The sequence below is a fragment of the Pyrus communis genome, chromosome 17 (assembly GCF_963583255.1).
Source record: "Pyrus communis chromosome 17, drPyrComm1.1, whole genome shotgun sequence".
Classification (NCBI taxonomy): domain Eukaryota; kingdom Viridiplantae; phylum Streptophyta; class Magnoliopsida; order Rosales; family Rosaceae; genus Pyrus; species Pyrus communis.
In genome coordinates, this window is record NC_084819.1 from 15,689,703 (window position 1) to 15,711,341 (window position 21,639).

The 21,639-nt window shown below is 35.6% G+C and overlaps 1 pseudogene; it reads right to left on the reverse strand.

Moving 5' to 3' along the window:
- Positions 1-13,961: 13,961 nt before the first annotated feature.
- LOC137722086 (probable LRR receptor-like serine/threonine-protein kinase At3g47570) lies at positions 13,962-18,985 on the reverse strand (annotated as a pseudogene).
- Positions 18,986-21,639: the final 2,654 nt, after the last annotated feature.

Here is a 21,639-nt window from a genome sequence, read left to right on the forward strand (position 1 = left end):
CTTTATAGGTTGGCTGGTTGACGTCTAGATTTTAAAGTTTTTGCCCTACTTACTGAGAAAGGGTAATGATATTCATACACTCATTTTTACCTTTTCCACTCTTGTTAGTTTTTTTCGTTGATATTCTTCAATTCATTTAATCCGACGGTCAAAAATTAAAAATTAAAAATAGATGTGAGGATATTAAACAGTTTTGCAAATTGAGGGTGTGTGTGGACCGTGGACTACTAATTGGAAAGGGAAAGCAAAGAAAATACGCGGAGAGAGAGAGTGATAAACCCGGTGCAAATGAGAGGTCAGAGCAAGGAGAGAGTAATTGTAGCATTGTGGAAATTGGAATTATGGGATTTCTTTGTGGGTTGGCTGGTTGACTTTAAAGTTTTTGCTCTACTTATCGAGAAACGATAGTGGTATTCATACACTTATTTTTACCTTTTACATACTCTTATTAGTTTTTTTATTGATTTTTTTCAATTCATTTAATTCAACGGTCGAAAATTAAGAAATAAAAATAGACGTGTGGATATTAAAAGTCAGATAGCAATACAATTTTTTTTCAACCATCAAACAATAATACATATTAAACAGTTTTGCAAAACTACAGTATGAATAGCGAATAGAATCCCTTCACATTTGGCTTTTTACCAAAATTAGGATTCTTTTGCTCACCTCCATAAACTATAGTGTATGAACTCATCCTATTTATCACGGTTATATAAATTTAAATTTCAAGATTTGTGTTGTCCACGGAAAGAATATTAGAATTATTTTGATTCATGACTTTTCCTTCTCAATTACTATTGTAAGATTTCGGGTAAGAGATTAAAGAGATTAAGGCCGGCATTACAGAATTCAATTGATGTAGAAAAGTCTTATCAAAAGGGGAATGCCGGGGATCCCTTTTCCGATAAATGGGTTCTATCCACAGTGAGAGTGGTTCTCTCCACAGTGAGAGTGTTTCCTCCCTTGTGAGCTTGGTTTTCCAGTTGCCTTTTCCTCCATCGCCGCTGACCCTAGCTATGGTTAGGGTTGGTGGCAGTCCTCTTTTCCTTTTCTTTTCTGTTTTCTTTGTTGTGTTTTCCCCTGCCTGTCAGCCTGATCGTTCTGTAAGAGTCTTCCATTAAAGGATCTAAATCAGTTAAATACAAGTAACTACAATTAATACAATAAGCCATGTATAGAATTGTTCTATGGAAACAATCAGTGAAACTTACTTGAAGAATTCATCATTCCGAGTTAGAGTCTTCTCCTATCTGTAATCTTGTGTTCAGTTCTCAATAGAACGAACTTCTCAGTATGAACCATAGATTGTGAGAGGAGAGACCAAAACATATATCTACAACAGTTGACAGTTTCCACCTATTAAGGAAACTATCATCCACGATGTGAGTGATTTAAAAACCACTCTTCAAGAGGTCTATTCCCACTAAAATATAAATAATAATAATATTATTTATTTGCTAATACATGTATAATTCTATTTCTTATTTAATATAACACAAATAAAATGATGTGGCAAGCTCACTCACGTGACACAATCTTACATTCTCCCACATGAGTGCAGCCAAAACATTTTCAAAATAGCATTATATACCATAAGTCAATAGTGATCACTGAATCATACTCATGTAAACAAAAAATTTTCCAATAACTCTTCACTTCAACACAATCACAGAATTATAGAAAACTTGACACAAACATTTGTACCAACATTCTATAATCACTCAGCAATCATATCAAGTGTCATAATTGTAAATAGGGAAATTAATAAGTGAAAGCATTGGTACCAATAAGGCTTCCACATTTTGGTCTAATAATGTCATGAACATCTCCAAAATTCATAAGAGTTTTGCAAAACATTACCATTAATACGTTACCAACATGTATATTTTTCACAACACAAGTCATTGATAATATAACTTAATGCGAACATTGAAATGATACCTTGCTCCCACATTCAAAACAATTCAAGTGAAGCATGTAATCCCATCTTTGGCACTAGTCTTTGAAACGTTGTAACATTCACTGCCTTTGTAAGAGGATCTGCAACCATGTGAAAAGTACTAAGTTGTTCTATATCAACTGACTTTTCCCTGACTTTGTCCTGAACTGTGAGATACTTGATATCCAATAAATTCTTCATGCCACGAATTAAATTCTTCAGCCACATACCATGCCTAGTTGCTTCAAAACATCCAATGTATTCAGATTCCATGGTTGATACAGCACGAGTCCTTTGTTTCTCACTCTTCCATGAAACAGCACCATTGGCCATAATAAAAACATATCCATTAGTTGACATGCGGTCATCAACATCCCCTGCCAAATCAGCATCGCTAAAACAAACCAAATCAAGTGATTCTGCATAACTATAAACCAGCATATAAGACTTCGTTTTCTGTAAGTATCTGAGAACCTTCTTGGCTGCGTTCCAATGTGAAACACCAGGATTTGATTGAAACCTACCTAATACACTCAATGTGAAAGCCAAATCAGGTCGGGTGCACACCTGAATATACATAACACTTCCAACTAATAAGGCATAAGGCTTGTCCTTCATAGCTTCAACTTCAAAATCAGTTTTGGGACACTGACTTTTTGAAAATTTGTCTCCCTTTCCAATTGGGACATCACCACCAAAACATGCTTCCATATTGAATCTCCTAAGAACTTTATTGATATAGTTCTTTTGGGACAATCCTAAAACCCTTTTTGATCTGTCCCTTATTATTTCAATGCCCAACACAAAATGAGCCTCTCTCATGTCTTTCATGTCAAAACTATTAGACAACATACTTTTTGTTTCTTGTAGCAAATGAATATCTGAACTTGCAAGCAATAAATCATCTACATAAAGAAGGAGAAAGATGAACCTGGAATTTATCATCTTCATGTAGACACAATTGTCAATTTTATTCATGACAAAACCAAATGAAGTTATCACTTCATCAAACTTTTGATTCCACTGCCTGGAGGCTTGTTTAAGACCATAGATAGATTTGTTCAACTTGCATACCATGTTCTCTTTCCCTCTTTCAACAAATCCTGGTGGTTGAACCATGTAAATGTCTTCATCTAAACTGTCATTGAGAAAAGCAGTTTTCACATCCATTTGATGTAATTCAAGATTGAAATGAGTTGTAAGTGCCATGATAATATGCAATGAATCCTTTGTAGAAATTGGGGAAAAGGTCTCGTTATAATCCAATCCTTCCCCTTGAGTGAATCCCTTAGAAACAAGTCTAGCCTTATGTCTCTCGATTCTTCCTTGTGAGTCACGCTTGGTTTTAAAAACCCATTTACATCCTATTGGTTTCATCTTAGGATGGGGTGTTTCTAAAGACCAAACATTGTTTTTGGCCATCGAAAGCAATTCATCATCCATTGCTAACTTCCAGAATGCTGCTTTGTCACTTTGCATTGCTTGTTGAAAGGATACAGGATCATCAATATCATAATCTGTTCCTTGCAAGTAAACTAAATAATCATCGGAGATTGCTGATTTTCTTGGTCTTTGAGACTTCCTCAGAACTGGTGTAGGTGCAACATCACTTTCTTATGGCTACAATGGTTGTATATCAAGAATATGAACAGGATTTTCATTAGTTACAGGTTGTTGAGTGGCTGCAATGTCATCTTCAATAGCTATGTTTGACATGGGAATAGGCAGAGTAACGGTATTGCTTGAAGATGCCATTTCTGTTTCACCAACTTCCTCAAAAATATATGAATTCCTGGATTGACAGTGAGTTGCATTAAAGTCTTCAACAAACTTTGCATTATTTGTTTTAGAAATCCAAGTATGTGAATGAGGACAATAGAATTTAAACCCCTTTGACCTCTCTGAATAACCCACAAAATAACAACTTGTAGTTCTCGGATCAAGCTTCCTTTCATTAGGGTTATAAAGCCTTGCTTTTGCCTTACATCCCCAGGTACTGGGTTTTCTGCCTGTCCAGATCTCAAATGGAGTAGAAGGAATAGATTTGCTAGGCACACGATTAAGAATATAGTTGGCAATCTTAATAGCTTCCCCCCACAAAAATTCTGGCAATTGAGAATGAGATAGCATGCTTCTAACCATATCTTTCAATGTTCTGTTTTTCCTTTATGCTACTTCATTTTGATGTGGAGTTCCTGGAGTTGTGTATTGAGCCATTATTCCTTGTTGTTGGAGAAACAAGGCAAAAGGTCTTTTCTGCTAACCACTTTTTGTGCACCTGCCAAAAAATTCCCCTCCTCTATATGATCTAACAACTTTAATAGTTTTTTCCAATTGATTTTCAACTTCCAGTTTAAAGATTTTAAAACAATTGAAAACTTGAGACTTTTCGGAAATTAAATAAAGATAAGTGAACCGTGAAAAATCATCAATAAATAGAACAAAATAGAGATTACCATAGATGGTCTTTGTTGGAAATGGACCACAAACATCTGTATGTATTATTTCTAACAAGTTATTGCTTCTAGTTGAACCTAGCTTCCTAGTACTTGTGGTTTTGCCTTTAAAACAGTCAATGCATGACTATAAATCAGTAAAATCCAATTCTGGCAGCATACTAGCTTTCATCAAACGTTCCATTCTATCCTTGGAGATATGCCCCAATCTTCTATGCCAAAGCATAGATGACTTATCATTAGAGAGCACTCTCTTAGGGGCAGAATTTTCAACATTGAAACATTCTTGAACATAAGTACATTGAAGCTGCCATAAATCTCGATTTGGAAAAGCATAACCAAGCAAATTATCAAATTGATTCTTATGAAAAAGTCTGATGCTTTCATTATCTCCAATAAAAGAAAAACCATCCATTACAAACTTAGAAACTGAAAACAAATTCCTTCTCATAGAAGGTACATATAAGACATTGTTCAAAGTTAAAATAAAACCAGAAGACAACTCTAATTTGATACTTCCAACAGACTCGACATCTACTTTTGTTCCATTTCCAACAAACACTCTGTGGACCTCTCTACTTGGTTCCCTCTGGCTTTTGAATCCCTGCAATGAATTAGTGATATGGACAGTGCAACCAGTGTCAAACCACCATGAATTTTGAGGTACAAAAACTAAATTTGATTCAACAGTAACAAAAACATTAACAATTTTAATACCTTTCTTAATCAACCAAGCCTTAAAGCCAGCACAATCTCTCCTAAGATGTTCAGTTGACTGACAGAAATGACACTTTTTGACAAAATCTTTATTCACTTTCAGACCAGTATTATTAGAGGAAGGAATATTTTTAGCAAGTCCTCCAGAATTGAAATCACCCTTTTTAGTTCCAGAAGAAGAACCTGGTTTGAATTTTGCTGATTTGATTTAAACATTCCCAGTATTTCCAGACTTGTTGAATGCAAAAGCCTTCTTTCCTTTTCCCACATTCACAAAATTGACAGCTTCTTCCTCGCCTTTCTTGAGTCTTTCTTCCTCTTGACAACATATTGCAATCAGTTCATTCACATTCCAGGATTCTTTTTGAGTGTTGTAGTTAATCTTGACTTGTTCATATTCAGCCGTCAAAGAATTAAGTGCCATGTGAACCAGAAATTGCTCAGAAATTGGGACATCCAGGGTGTTTAGCTTGTCGCCAACATTGACAAGCTTAAGAAGGTGTTCTCTAATGCTTCCTCCATCAAACTTAGCAGAAGTGAGAGCGGTTAGATACGACCCTGTCTCCACCTTATCTGACCTCTTGTACTTCTCTTCAATGGCAGCCAAGTAGTCCTTAGCCAAATCGCACGAAGGAATGCCTCCCCTAATGTGTTCCTCCATAGCATTTTGCATGATAAGTAAGGACATTTCATTGGCTCTTGGCCATTTTTCAAATGCATCTTTCTGATCCTTTGTACTCTTAGCGGTCAAAGCATGTGGCTTAGGCTGCTTAAAAGCAATGGCAAACTCCAAAAGTCCCAGATTCAAGTCAATTTGCTGCTTCCATGTTTTGAAATTGTTCCCATTCAATTTTTTAATATTGATGAGATTCAAAATGTTGAGACCTGTGAGTTTTTCAAGATTTCATAAGTGTTTGAATTTCATAATATCTATGACAAGAAAGTTGAACAGGCTTTCTTCATATTCAACTATAGAAACTAGGTACACCTTTGGGCAAGAAATCATTCTATATATTAAGATGAACATTCAAACATTTGCATAGCAAAGAATAAAGCACCAGAAATTATGTCATTCCACACCTTTAGGCAAGAAGAAAAATACACAACCCGAGTTTTCCATTGCTCACTATACAATAGTTTATAACTAATCCCATTAAAACAACCTCTTTGGAAGCTAATTTTACTAGTTACAGTTCATAAACCATAATCTGAATAAACGAAACTTGATTCTTAAGAGCAAAATTTCAAATAAACCACTTTGGTAGTAAATTGAACATCTTAATGAAACCAACCTAGAATTCATATTTTTTCGATCCAAGATATTGACAAAAAATTTACAGAAGGCCATCAGACAAATCAATTCAACCAAATTTGATTTCCAATGAATTCTAATATAATTCAGACAAAGTACACAACTATAACCATAATCGAAAACGAACTCAAAATAAACGATTACAGTAATAATTTTAACCAAAAGGTAAACTTTATTTGATTTAATTAGACAAGATTACAGAATTTTTGATTAAATGATGATCAAAATGGCAGATAGCAAAATTAGGTTAAATACCTTTATTTGAGATGATAATTTTGATGAAGGCAAGATCGTGAAACAATTGTGATATGAGAAGAAAGACCTCAGCGACTTTATTGATGAATTCAATCAAAATCAAAACTTAGTGAAACCACCATGCGAGAACAGAGAGAAGAAGAGGCCAAAAATGCAGCGGAGCAAATGTGAAAAGAAGCTTTATACCAAAAAGCAAAGCGGCACCGTTTCAAACCTTATTTTATTTCAGTTAAGTAATCGAGTTCAAGATTTAACTGGTGGCTCTGATACCACATGTAACAGTTTTCCATTAAAGGATCTAAATCAATTAAATACAAGTAACTACAATTGATACAATAAGCCATGTATAGAATTGTTTTATGGAAACAATCAGTGAAACTTACTTGAAGAATTCATCATTCCGAGTTAGAGTCTTCTCCTATTTGTAATATTGTGTTCAGTTTTCAATAGGACGAACTTCTCAGTATGATCCATAGATTGTGAGAGGAGAGACCAAAACATATATCTACAACAGTTGATAGTTTCCCCCTATTAAGGAAACTGTCATCCACGATGTGAGCGATTTAAAACCCACTCTTCAAGAGTTCTATTCTCACTAAAATATAAATAATATTATTATTATTTATTTCCTAATACATGTATGATTCTATTTCTTATTTAATATAACACAAATAAAATGATGTGGCAAATTGACTCACGTGACACAATCTTACACGTTCCTCTCCTCCACTCCCTGGTCTCAGACTCTCAGCCCTCCTCTCAGCTCTCTCTTTCCCCTCCCTTCACCGGCCCTTTTTCCACTTCCTTTTCTATCCACCTCCTTACTTTCCAACCATCCCCACCCTCCTCTTTCCACTTGGCCCACTCCTCCATGGATCCCACACTCTGGATCGACTTCCACTCATCACCACTGCGAACGCGAATCTTCGCGATTTCCGTTTAGGAGGGAGATGTCTAGAGTGTCGGGTTTTATCGATGCTTGGGTGTTCTCACCACCTTCTTGCCTCAGCTTGGCTTTGTTGCCTCTGTTGCTCCATGATTGTCTCCTGCGAGATTCCTTCGATTTGTGGTGCCAATCTTTACTGTGTTATTTGGAGGTTGTTGACGTTTTCTTTTCCTTCACTTCTGGAGCTGTTCGACTTGGCTTCTGCTGGATGCTCGTGGCTTGGTCTGCTGAGTTCTGGCGGCGGTGGTGGATGCCGGAGCATTCTAGGTTGTTCCTGGTTTTTCTGGTTTGGGCTTACCCTTCGGTTGGCCTTCTTTTGTTTTGTGGGCTGGTCCTGTTTGGGTTGTTTATGTTGTATGTGGACTAATTGTTTGTACCTGTGTGTTGTCCTTAATAATGGTTCCTGCCTTCAGCTTCAAAAAAAAAAAAAAAAAAAAAAAGGGGAATGCCGGTCCTTGTTATATTAAGATTGTATTAATTATGGCATTGGAATTGATTTCTCACTAGACAAGGAAACACAACCACTGAAAGCTAGGAACGGAGGGTGTGTGTGGACAGTGGACTATTAATTGAAAGGGAAAGCAAAGAAAATACGCAGAGAAAGAGTGTGATAGACAGGGTGCTAAAGTGAGGTCAGAGTAAGGAGAGAGTAACTGTCATATTGTGGATATTGAAATTGTGAGATTTATTTTTGAGTTGATGGTTGACGTGTTGATTTTAAAGTTTTTATCCTACTTATTAAGAAAGGATAGTGATATTCTACACTTATTTTTACCTTTCACGCACTCTTGTTAGTTTTTTTTTATTGATCTTTCTTCATTTATTTGATCCGATAGTTGAAAATTAAAAAGTAAAAATTGATGTGTATATAACATCACCCACTGAGAAATTTTGTGTCCTCACTCCTCACTGGAATTTGCTAAGTCAGTGGTGAGATCGGGATCTCCTCCATCTCCTAGTCAATTTGATTTTTGAGTTTTAAGGTACATATTGAATTACGGATTGCAACGCAAGATCCACATATTTTAAAATTTTGAACGTGTTAACAAATGTAGAGCAATCAAGAATGCAAAAAATTCCAAAACAAATTCCAACTCATTAAGGTAGTCAACATGCTATAAATAATTTAGTGGCTACATCGAGGAAGCAGAAATAAATACAGTTTTAACTAAAACTTAAAAGAGTTTAATCTTGGGATTTTGTTGATCACGCGTACAATGACTCCAAGGAGTCCAAGATATAAGAGAATGTAAAAAGTTGTTTTCGGAACCTACATATGGGAATTACCCCTGGGATTTTGTTCTTCAACTCATTACATATGGGAATTACCTACAGTAATGAGGACCTGAAACCTTCAATATCTCCACCGTTTTTATAGACATCTAGGATAACGCTTGAATTCCCCCTGGGATGTGTTCATTCCCCATTTGCAAATAATTTATTTTTACCATGAAAATTGGGTTAATTACACTAATATCGTCTGATTTTTTTGAGTTATCACAAAATTCCTTCAAATTTGAAACATTATACTAACACCCATTGAGGTTTTAATTTACTATCACAAATATTACCCTAATAATTAACTAATTAACAAAATAAAAATATATATATAATAATAATAAAATAAAATAAACCTTATTAAAAATTATACAAAATATTTAAAAAAATAAAAAAGAATGATAAACCCATTGGAAATTTGGAATCCAAACATCTAACTTCTGTTTGTTTTTTCCATTACTGCCACTAACATGCACTCGACCCGCAAACCCATTCCTCTCGTTCCTAGCAACTCCCTCCCAATTTTCATCTTGGTTGAACAATCCCAAAGCTTTGGACAAAAGAGATGGGGATGTCGACGAGAAGATTTCATAGAAAGTATAAAATTAAGATAAATAGAGCGAAAGAGATGGTAATGTCGATGAGAAAATTTTAGAACGAAAGAGAAGGCGATGTCGAACGAAAGAGAAAACATGCGAAGATTGGGTTTTTATACTATTTTTGACAAGTAAAATTGGACTTTTTTTTTTCTTTTTATTGAAATCTGAATAGTTTGAATCTTGTATTTTGACTGAATTTTCTGAGGGACTTGGGGGATTGGATTTTTTTGAAAATTTATTTGTGGAATTTGTCAATTTTTTTTACCCAGAGATAAAGGCTTTTGGATAGGATTTGGATCTATGAATTTGGTGGCCTTCCATTGATTGTTTCCCGGAGAAATGAAGGGTCGGTCCAGCTTGCTTTCGACATTGTTTTCGAGCTCTCGCAAACCGGAAAGCAAGTGGCCATACATGACTTACTGTCGGCTCGGCGATATTTCCAACGGCAAGCGCCCATTGGGGTTGACAGCGGCAAAGATGCGAAGAGCATCGAGAGAGGAAGTTGTGTAAGCAATGTTTTAATGTTTTGTGTAATTTTTAATTTGATTTTCTTTTTTTTTCTTTTTTTTTATAAAAGTTTTTTTGTTAAGTAATTAATTAGAAGGGTAAATTTGTCTTTTTATAAACAGATTTTCAACCAAAGAGGTATTTGTGAAAGTGAACTTAAACCTCAAGATGTGTTAGTGTAATGTTTCAAACCTGAGAGAGTTTTGTGAAAACTCAATAAATGTCAGGTGGTGTTGTGGAACTGTTCAACATTATAATATTTGTTTGAAGATCATTCTTACAAAAAAAAAATCATTTGAATCAGTGATACATTTGGATGACTACATTCATTTGAAGATCAATATCCCTACAAAAAATCATTCAATTTTGATGACTAAACGATAATCGACTTGAATGATTTTTTTGTAGAGATAATCTTCAAATGAATATTAAGAGATTAAACAATTTTAATTATGAAATTTCTACATTAAAGATATATTATTTACAAGTGGCTAAATGAGCTCATCCCGTAAGAGAGAGTGCAAGTATTATCCTTATATCTATGGGGGGATTAATCTATAATTCCTATAGCCTATTGTTAGAGTCTAGAGATGATGCTGGTTGACACGAGCCTTCCTCATCTGTTGTAACTGATGTCATAATATTTAATTTGTAATCTGTGATTCTAATTATATTTCAAATTGTTATCGTTGCACATAGACTGGCTAGATACAGTCTTTCAGTTTGGAGGAACTTTCGGATGTAATTGTTGATTTGTTACTCGAGGATAGAGTTTAATTGCAATTGGTGTGAGACACTTTTTTTCTTCGATCAAGTTGAAATCTCTGACAAGGTTTTATTGAAGCCCAAATAAAGACACCGGATGATTTTATCGGGTTAAATTCTTAACCTATAGCATTTGTTGTTTCTCATCCACCTTCTCTCTCACTCTCCTTTCTCACCATTTGCATCTGAAGAAAAACATTTGTTGTTACTCATCCACCTTCTCTCTCACACTCATTTCTCACCATTTGAGACTGAAAAAAGTTGAGGTTTCATCACCAATTGGCTATATAGGGTTTAGCTCGAATTTTCAAGCCTAACATGTGGACAACATAATGGGCTGATGTGGAGCACGTTTGGCTATTAGGCTTCACACGTGGGATAATCTGCTCTGATACCATGAATAAAGTTTAGGTTCTACCATAAAACCAATTGATTTTATGGGAAGTAGCTCAACCTCTTATAAGTCCATTCAAGGTCTCTCCTCTCATCAATGTGCAAATTCATTCTCAAAAACAACTTCTATTAAAGGTCCGAGCAGTTTGTGACCATTTTTCACGGTTCATCAGCCAACAAAGTGAAGGTTTTCTTAAGTCCACAAAAACGACTAACTATTAGTCCTGAAAGAAAAGCATGAATTGGTTGCATACAATACCACAAAGTGAGTCTCTTCCTTAATTAGAAAGAGTAAATTACATGCCTATCTGGTAGTTGAGATGGTGAAATGTTATAAACTGCTTAACCATTGATTTTATCAGATTTCAAACATGACTGATTATCAAGACAATTACAAGTAGCTCCACACAAATAATAATTTGAAAGCTTCGAGTCATTTAACCTAAACAAACAGGTACTAACATAGACGGGGCAAAGTGCAAAGCGATGGCAGCAGCATATCTTTGTCCTTCTTTAGTCTTCTAAAACTTTGAGGTATGAGTCTCTAATTGTACTCATTTTTCCGACAATCACATTCATAGGCTTCTACTCTCTTGGTGATATTGCACAGCAAGAGAGTCCTATCTGCATCACTGAAACCAAACATTCCTTTAATTTCTTTGCTTTCATCAGGCCACGTTTGTTACGTCTGGGTGGAGTTGGTTCTCGTACTATGTCATCGCTAGCATCACCATCTGCTTCAAGGTCTAGGAGAATTGATGAGTCAACAACGTCCATTACATGGTCAGGCCAAGCCATGGCTACGAATTGGTAAATGCTTAGACCATTTTGAACATGTCATCAGTAGGTCTTTTTCCTGTGAACATTTCCAACAACATTATCTCATAGTTCTAAACATCTCCCAGTATGGAAACTTGGCCTCCCGTGCCATGTGAATGATGATTTGAAATAGAGAGACAGTTTGGATCTTAAAAAAAAGTTGTAGAGTGAGTCCTAAGAGAGTGTGTCAGAATGTGTACAAAAAAAGCGTGTGTCCCTTGATCTGTCCCATATATATATATGAAGCCTTTAAGGGAAGGGATTCCCATTTTTTTTTATTTATAAAAAAGGGAATTAGTTATGGGGTCCACACGACATTGAATTTTAACGATCCGAACCGTCTATTTTTCAAGTTGCATCTCATAGATCATCATTGCAAAATATTAGTCAATTCAGAAATATCTAAGACATCTAATTGGGTTCAAAAAAATTTACTAATACTTTGTTATATAAAAAACTATGAAATTTTATCTTAATAATTAAGCAGGCAAATGATTTTGGATTGAATTAAATTTTTGCAAAGATGATCTATAAATCGAGACTTACAAACTAGACTGTTCTGATCGTTGAAGTTCGATGTGGAGTGGCACCCACACCTAGTCCCCATTTTTAGAGTTAAAAAATGGGAATCCCTTTGCATAAAAGGCATATTTATCTATATGAGAATGATATATAAAGACTCGTACCTAGAGGAATGTAGTTTACAGGACCCTTTAGCTGAGATGACACGGTTTGACTGTGGAAGGAGTCACTTGATGCTTCCAAGAGGAATAGCTAAACCAAATTCCCCAACCTGGGCGACCATATCATCATCAAGACGTACATTGCTCAGTATTAGATCACAATGAACAATGGACGCTTCACAATGGTGGTGGAGATAATCTAACGCAAAAGCAACATCAAGGGCAATATTCAATCTTTGCTTAAAACTCAATCTCTTAGTTGGAGATTGGTCCTCATCCCTTAAATACAACCATGTGTCTAGACTTTCATTTACCATGAACTCGAAACTTTTGAAGTCTTTACCCAAATTATCAATGTTTGAGCGTGCAGTTATGATCGTGAGAAGATTACGTGCCCTATACTACTTAAAGCTTTGCATTCATCAATGAAACTTCTAAAAGCTCCTTGTTAAAGTTAACAACGACTGTCGTTCCATCACTAGGAATTAGTCCTTTATAAACAGAACCAAAACTTCCAAACCAATCAGATTATCCACAGAGAAACCATTGATCGATTCAACGAGTTCAAAGTAGGAAACACCTGATTTCCAATCCTAATAAGAACGTGCAGTTGCATGGCTATCAGGTCAGGATGATGCTTCGCCATGCTCCTGCAACAACAGGGTAAAGTAAGATGCTGTCCAACAGATAGAATAGAGCCAAATCGCAGTACAAACAGAATCCAAACAATAAAAATCAGAAAAAAGAGATAAAAAAGCAATATAATCGAAGTTGGAACGAAGATAATCGAGTCCTATGGCAAGAAACCCAAGAGGAAACTCTGATTCTGAGAATATATTGATAAAATCTGAATACATTCATAGCCTATTTACTAGAGGACAGCAGCCTAGAATTCCCAATCCTTGTTTCTAAGAAATCGTTATTCTACTAGGAACTACCAAATTAAAATTTAATCCTATTCCTACTAAATAAATCCTAATCCTATAAATAAAGACTACACAAAACATAAAGGAAAACATGAAAAACTCGCAAATTAACTAGAACCCTAGCCAGCTATGTAGCTAGCGGACTCACTTAGCTTTCGGGAGCCCCTCAGAATATGCTCTGCATCTTCTCCAAATTCAAAATTTCAAGACTAACCCAATTTTCAAATCTGCATAATTTCAACAATTTCATGCCAAATTGCAAGGTGTTATTTCAAGACTAACCCACTTAGCTTTCGAGAGTGAAAAATATTATTGATGAGTGATCATGTCATTTCTCCTTTGAGCCGCATGCTTTGTCCTTCTTTAGTCTTCATAAACATTGAGGTACGAGTCTCTGATTGCGCTTATTTTTCTAACAACTACGTCCATCAGCATTTGCTCCCTCGGTGACATTGCACAGCAAGAAAGTCCTATATGCATCACTGAAACCAAGCATTCCTTTAATTTCTTTGCTTTCATTGGGCCGTGATTGTTACATCTAGATGAAGTTTGTTCTCGCACTATGTCATCGTTGACATCACCATCTGCTTTGAGGTCGAGGATAATTGAATGGTCAACAATGTCCATGACATGGTCAGGCAAAGCCATGGCTACGAATTGGTAAATGCTTAGACCGCCTTTGAACATGTCATCTGTAGGTCTTTTTCCTGTGAATATTTTCAGCAATAATACCCCATAGCTGTAAACATCTCCAAGTATGGAAACTTGGCCTCTTGTGCCGTACTCTACCAGGACATACATACAATATGTCATATGCAATGGACTATTAGCACAATATCTTCTTTGGATTTATATGTTACTTATTTACCAAGAAAAAAAAGGCAGTAATGTATTTTTCATAAATAGAGATTAATTAGTTAATTTGAGTAATAATTTACTAAGATCGCAAAAAGGAAGTTAGAATGATAGAAACTCATACCTGGAGAAATGTAGCCTATAGAACCCTTTAGCTGAGATGACATTGTTTAACTGAAGGAGGGATCATTTGATGTTTCGAAGATGAACATTGCTTAACCAAAGTCCCCAACATGGGCTACCATATCTTCATCAAGAAGTACGTTGCTCGACTTTAGATCACAATGAACAATGGCCATTTCACAATGGTGGTCACGCAGAAGCAACATCAATGGCAATATTCAATCTTCGCATAAAACTCAATCTCTTGCTTAGGATTGCTCCTCTTCCCTTGAATACAACATTGAGTCAAGACTTCCATTTGCCATGAACTAGAAAACTAGACTTTTGAAGTCTTTACCCTAATTATCAATGCTCGAGCACGTAGTTACGATCTTGAGAAGATTACGGTGCCTTATACTCCTTAAAGCTTTGCATTCATCAATGAAACTCTTGGAAGCTCCTTGTTGATGTAGGTTTAATACCTTAACAGCAACTATCGTTCCATCAATAGGAATTACCCCTTCATAAACCGAACCAAAACTTCCCGAACCAATAAGATTATCCACAGAGAAACCATTAGTTGATTCAACGAGTTGTGAGTAGGAGACACCTAATTTCCGATCCTTATAAGAACGTGAAGTTGTAAGTCTATCTCTTGACTTTTTCAGCATTGAAGAAGCAATAAAGAAGCATGCTAGAACAATTATGATTCCAAGTACACATGCTATGGGGGTGACAACTTTTAGGGAATGTAGTCCTCGAGATGAATGGTGTTTTTTTAGGAGGCATGGAGGTAGATGTAATTGTGGGACGCCACCACAGAGCCTATGATTTCCATGAACAAAGACTCCACTAACATTTGCAAAAATACCTTCGTTAGGCAACTCGCCCTCAAAATCATTATAAGAAAGATTGAGATAATTGAGAGCACCAAACTTGCCTACAAATTCAGGAATCTGCCTAGACAAGTTGTTGCTTGAAATATCAAGTTTTTCCAAGCCTTTTAAATCTTTAAGAGATTGAGGAATTGTTCCTTCAAATTTATTACCTTGCAAGTACAAACGCTCCAAACTAGCACAACTGCCAAGGGTGCTCAGGATTTCACTTGATAAATTGTTTCTTAATACATTTAGCTTCGTGAGATGCACTAAATTATCCATTTCAAAGGGCAGCAGACCAGTCAAATAATTGTTAGACAGGTCTAAAGAAATTGAAAGGGTGGAAAGCTCCATAAGCATTTTAGGTATGGTGCCCGTAAGGTTGTTACTGGAAAGGGAAAGATCTAAATAGGTTTTGGCAATTTCCAAGACTTGGAGGTATACTACCCTCAAACCTGTTTTCCTCCGTGTAGAGGTTTAACAATGATGTCATGTTACCAAGGGAAGACAGGATTGACCCAGAAATATGTTACCATTCAAAAACAGTTTCTCTAACTTCTCTAGCTTCCCAATATCATGCGGGACACTACCACCCAAATGGTTATTTCCTAATCCAAGGGTGGTCAAGTTTATAAGGTTTCCAATTCCGTTGGGGAGGTTTCCATGTATAAAATTTTCCCCCAGTGTAAGATAATTAAGTTGGGTCGAAAAGTTGGCTATGGATCCCGGGATTCCTCCTCCAAAATTATTATAGCTAAAAGACAAAGTCTCCAAACTAGTGCAATTAGCTAAGAAACTGAGAAAATTCAAGTCACCAACTTTTCTATTTCCTAATTGATTGGCTTCAATGTTTAGCATAAATAAGCTTCGCAAACTTCCTAGACTTTCACTAGGGACTGTCCCAGAGAGGCCATTTGCAGAAAGTTCAAGCGCCTGAAGTCAAGCAACATTTCCTTCGAATTTGTTCGCACGGCAGTAAAAATGTACGAGATTAGGAAGCCTAGTGCCGAGATTTGGTGGTAGCTCTCCATGCAACTGGTTGCCAGCAACACTGAAAATATTTGTGGAGGAAATATTATAGATTGAAGAAGGGGCCATACCAGATAGATTATTCAGCTCAACTAAAAACTCCTCCAAGCCTGTTATATGCCCTGTTAGAATCCGAGCTATATCACTACACAACCAAGTCTAACAAGATTTGAAAGAAATATTTTGAAAGATTTGAAGATGAAATCAGAGAGAGAAGAAACACGCAAAGCACAGTTCTTGAACAACTATCATTGTATTTCTTGCAGAGCACAATAGCTCGAAGAGTCACTTAACTGATAGGAGAGAGAGAGAGAGACATATCCTCAATTCAATCTCAACCAACCATTACAACCTATCTTAAGATCAAGACACTTGTCAAATGATAAGTCCTATGAGACTTAATCAACACACCACAGTTTTACACAATAGCTTAGCCTATGAGCTGAGACATAACACACATAACAATCTTATAACATTTTCTAATCAGCTCAACAACTTACATACTAACACTCCCCTGTAAGTTGTGAACTGATTTCACCCCAAGAAGATTTCTCAAGTAAGTGAACTGTTCCTTTGCCAATGCTTTTGTAAAGATATCTGCTATTTGCTCCTTAGTAGGATAGTAAATCAAATCAATTACTCCTTTCTGCAATGCTTCCTTTATAAAATGATATCTTCTGTTTATATGTTTGGTCTTCTGATGAAAGATGAGATTCTTGGTGATGGCTATAGCTGATGTATTGTCACAATTCATTGGTGTTGCAACTGTTTGCATTTCACCAAAATCCTCTAGAACAAATCTCAACCAAGTAGCCTGTGCTATTTATGGTGTCTAAATCCTTAGTATTCTCTATTACAGCTGCAATACTATCATAGGACTTGGGTAAACTGATTAATAATTTCTGAACAACTCTTTGATTACTCAGATCCTCACCATAGCTCTTCATTTGAATAATCAGATCAAACAATTTAGCAATATACACAGAAAGAGATTCACTATCATTCATGCGAGTATATTCAAAATCTCGCCTAAGACCTTGAAGTTTCACAGATCTTACTTGTTTATCACCAACGAACTCTTGTTTCAGAATGTCCCACGCAGCCTTCGCACTCTCCTGAGTTGCAATCCTTGGGAAAATTTGATCTGAAACCGCACCTTGAATAATACCGAGTGCTTTAGCATCCTTAACGACATTCTCACGCAGCAGCTTCCTCTCCACCTCTGTGAGTTCCTCCTCCTTTGCCGGAGCTCTGTACCCACTCTCAACCATATTCCACAGTTCATACGATCGAAAGATGGTCTTCATTTTGATTTGCCAGAAATCAAAATTCTCGCCATTAAAAAATTGGAGCCCGAAGCTCTCCTCCTCCAGATCCAACCATACTAGACACTCAAATCACTGCAATAAGCTTTTGCTGTGATTCCGAGCTTACCCACTCGTAGAAACAACGCCCAGAAGTTTTAGATCAAACTCGGCTCTGAGGCCATGTTAGAATCCGAGCTATATCACTACACAACCAAGTCTAACAAGATTTGAAAGAAATATTTTGAAAGATTTGAAGATGAAATCAGAGAGAGAAGAAACACGCAGAGCACAGTTCTTGAACAACTATCATTGTATTTCTTGCAGAGCACAATAGCTCGAAGAGTCACTTAACTGATAGGAGAGGGAGAGAGAGAGACATATCCTCAATTCAATCTCAACCAACCATTACAACCTATCTTAAGATCAAGACACTTGTCAAATGATAAGCCCTATGAGACTTAATCAACACACCACAGTTTTACACAATAGCTTAGCCTATGAGCTGAGACATAACACACATAACAATCTTATAACATTTTCTAATCAGCTCAACAACTTACATACTAACATGCCCCAGCTCATTGGGTATGCTTCCTTGAAAATTGTTGTCGCCAATATAAAGATAGCTCAACAAAGAAAAGTTTCCTATCCATGGTGAGATGGTTCCAGTAAGATTGTTATCATAAAGCGATAGATCTTTTAAATTCAACAATGAACTGAGTTGGTTCAGAATGGGCCCCTTAATTCGATTGCTTTCCGGATTAAGCAATCTTAATTGTGTGCATTGTGACAAATTAGTTGGAATTACCCCACGGAAGGAATTATGAGAAAGGGTGAGATATTGTAGGCTTTGTAGACGACCCATTTCTAGAGGAATTTTCCCATGAAAGTTGTTGTCTATCAAATTGATTCCAGTAAGATAAGTAAGATTTCCAACGGAAGGTGGAATGGAGCCTACCAACTTTCGAGATTTTAGGTTCAACATCAAGACTCTTTTGGTGGAACGGTGGCAAGAAACCCCAATCCAACTGCATAAATGGATGGAATGATTCCACGAGCTCATGACATCGAAAGGATCTGTGGTTATTCTTTTCTTGAAGTCTAGCAGAGCCAAGCGATGTGCTGCAAATTCAAGGCATGTGCTCATGCATAAAAGAATGAACCCATGCAGGAATTTGAACAAAACCAGCTTACTATTGGAACATGAATGCTCCATCACTGTTCTAAGACAGAGAGCAATACAGGTTAACGAAGTTGAATGTGTACAAATGCATAAAAGAGAAGAAATTTTATCACATAGAAGATTCAATATGCTTACGAAAAGTGAGATGGCACCTGCAAGGAAAAATAAAAATAATAGAGCTCTGTCAGGAATAGTGGAGATTTTTCAAATTGGAGGGAACCTTGTCCATTCTTAATTAATGTTTTTGCCACGCAACAGTCTTATCGATGTGATAGCTCATAAGTAATATGAGACGTTTTGAATTAGGGCGCCTCGTTTTGAATTAGGGCGCAAATTTGATTAAATATTTTACTTACAATTTTTGTACTTTAATTTTATTTATTTTTATTTCATTAGAAGTCTATTCACGTTAGCATTTTTTTTTTTTTTTTCATTTTTATGCATCTTATTATAATGATTTAAGATTTTTTTTATTTTTTATTAAAATATTTATTTTAGTAAATTAAATAGAATATAACAAAACTTGTTGTTAGGTACATTGATTATAATGGTACATTTAATTACTTGGTACATTTGAATTTTTGGTACAATTAGTTTTTATACATTTGAATTTTTGGTACGTTTGTTTTAAAAACATAAGTTTTATTACTTTTTGTTCTAATAATGAGGAATTACTTTAATTAATTATTATTTTTTATAGAAAGAGTCGTTAACAATTTAAAAGTTTAAATTACTTTAATTAATTATTTTTTCTTTCTAGAAAGAGTCATTAATCAACGGATAATAATCTTTTTGTTAATTCAAAATTATATGATTTATCGTTATTATTTAGCATTATCTACAATAATAAGGATTTATCTCCGATCAACTAAAAGTTATTCCAGAAACTTATCTACCAAAAAACAAGACTATCTAGAGCATTGTGTATGAATCAAACATATTTTTTAACATTCCAAAAAGATGAATATTCATTTTAATATAGTTTATAATTGGGTACGTTTTAATTCGGGGTTGGTATGTTTTCGTTTGACGTTGGTACGTTCTCATTTAATGTTGGTACGTTTCCATTTGGCGTGGGTGTACATTTAGATTTGAAAAGTTTAAATTTTTAAACTTAAATATAGTTAATTATTTAAATATATAGAAGATATTTAAATGTAAATTAATTTCAATTAATCTGAAATAGTTCAAGTCTGAGTATCTTAATCAAATGTTTCAAAAGCTTAATAAAAATTTCAAAAAACATAAATGTTTAGCCTACAAAAATTTAAAATGAAGCATCTAATTTTAATTTTTTCAACAAAATATATAATCCATACTTAAACTGAAAAAAGAATGAAACACTTTTGATATGAACAGTGATTTTCCCTTTTTGCCCTCGCATAATTTATGTTATTACGCCTCTGCCACGCCTTTTCGGTTTAAGTCTCCTTTTGCTGCTGATCATCGGTCGTTCTTTCTCTCGACATCTCGAGAATGTTTCGTTTTGCCCTCGCACTGTGATTTTCCCTTTTTGTCCTTGCATAATTTATGTTTTACACTTTTCACCATTTTGTAGACTTTTTCCTTACTTTCTGGGATTTTGGAGAATGTTTCATTAAATTTCTGGGTTTTTATTTGTGTGATTTTATCTGGAAATTAGTAATTCTTTATATGTTTTGTACAATTCTTAAATTAAATTTCTGAAGTGGTAAGCCAAATTCGAATTTAAAAAAAAATTATATATATATATATATATATTACACCTTTGATTTGATTTGATTTGTTGAGAGATTTCATAGTGTATTTTAAGTATTTATAAATCTCACCTCAATCCCAATAATTTCTAGGGAATTGAATCAAATTTTTACATGAAAGTTCTACAAATCAATTAAACTCCATCAAAATCCATAAATTTATAAATCCACTAAAATCTCTCAAAATTTCAATTGAATACACCCTTGATGAAGTACCAATTTGGTACAGCTTAACTTTTGAAAAAAAAAAAAAGGTATCAAAAAAAGCTCCCTACATTTTTGCATTTGGTAAACATCTAAAATCAGTTTTTTTTCACAATTTTGAAAAAAGCTGAAAAGCCAAAGCTGCAAAAGCTAGCTTTGGAAAACCGGCTTTTGGTGTTCCCACAGCTTCTGCGCAATCCTAATTTCTCCAAGTCCTTTAGAGAAACTCCACCGTAGGTGGATGCTCGGGGGACAGGCCAAAGAAAAGGGGCTCGAGGCCCTATGGACTGGCTCCAGCGTGAAGGAGCTCGAGTAGAGGTGGAGGCCCGAGCTTTGGGCCCGTGAAGAATTGTCAGCCCGAGTGGATGTGACGCTAGGGCTGACGTCAGCCTGGCGTCAGGCCTTTTTTTATTTTTTTTCTGTCAGGCGCGTGCACCCCACTCGCGCGTGGGGGCGTGTCGCCGACACAATTTCAGAAAAATCAGTCACTTTTTCAATTACCGTTGGGAAGCCGCTTGGCTTCCCACGGTCCGTTCAATCTCAACGGCTCTTTAACTTGGACCGTTCGATCTCAATGGTAAAAAAAATAAAAAAAAATCTTATTTAATAACCACCGTTCGATCTAAGATCAACGGTCGATATTAATATGCTTTATAAATAAATAAATAAAAGAAAAAATAGTTTTAAAATTAAGAAAAGTTATCGTTGTGACACGTGGCACAATCTGGAGTGTTGGAATTCAAATTT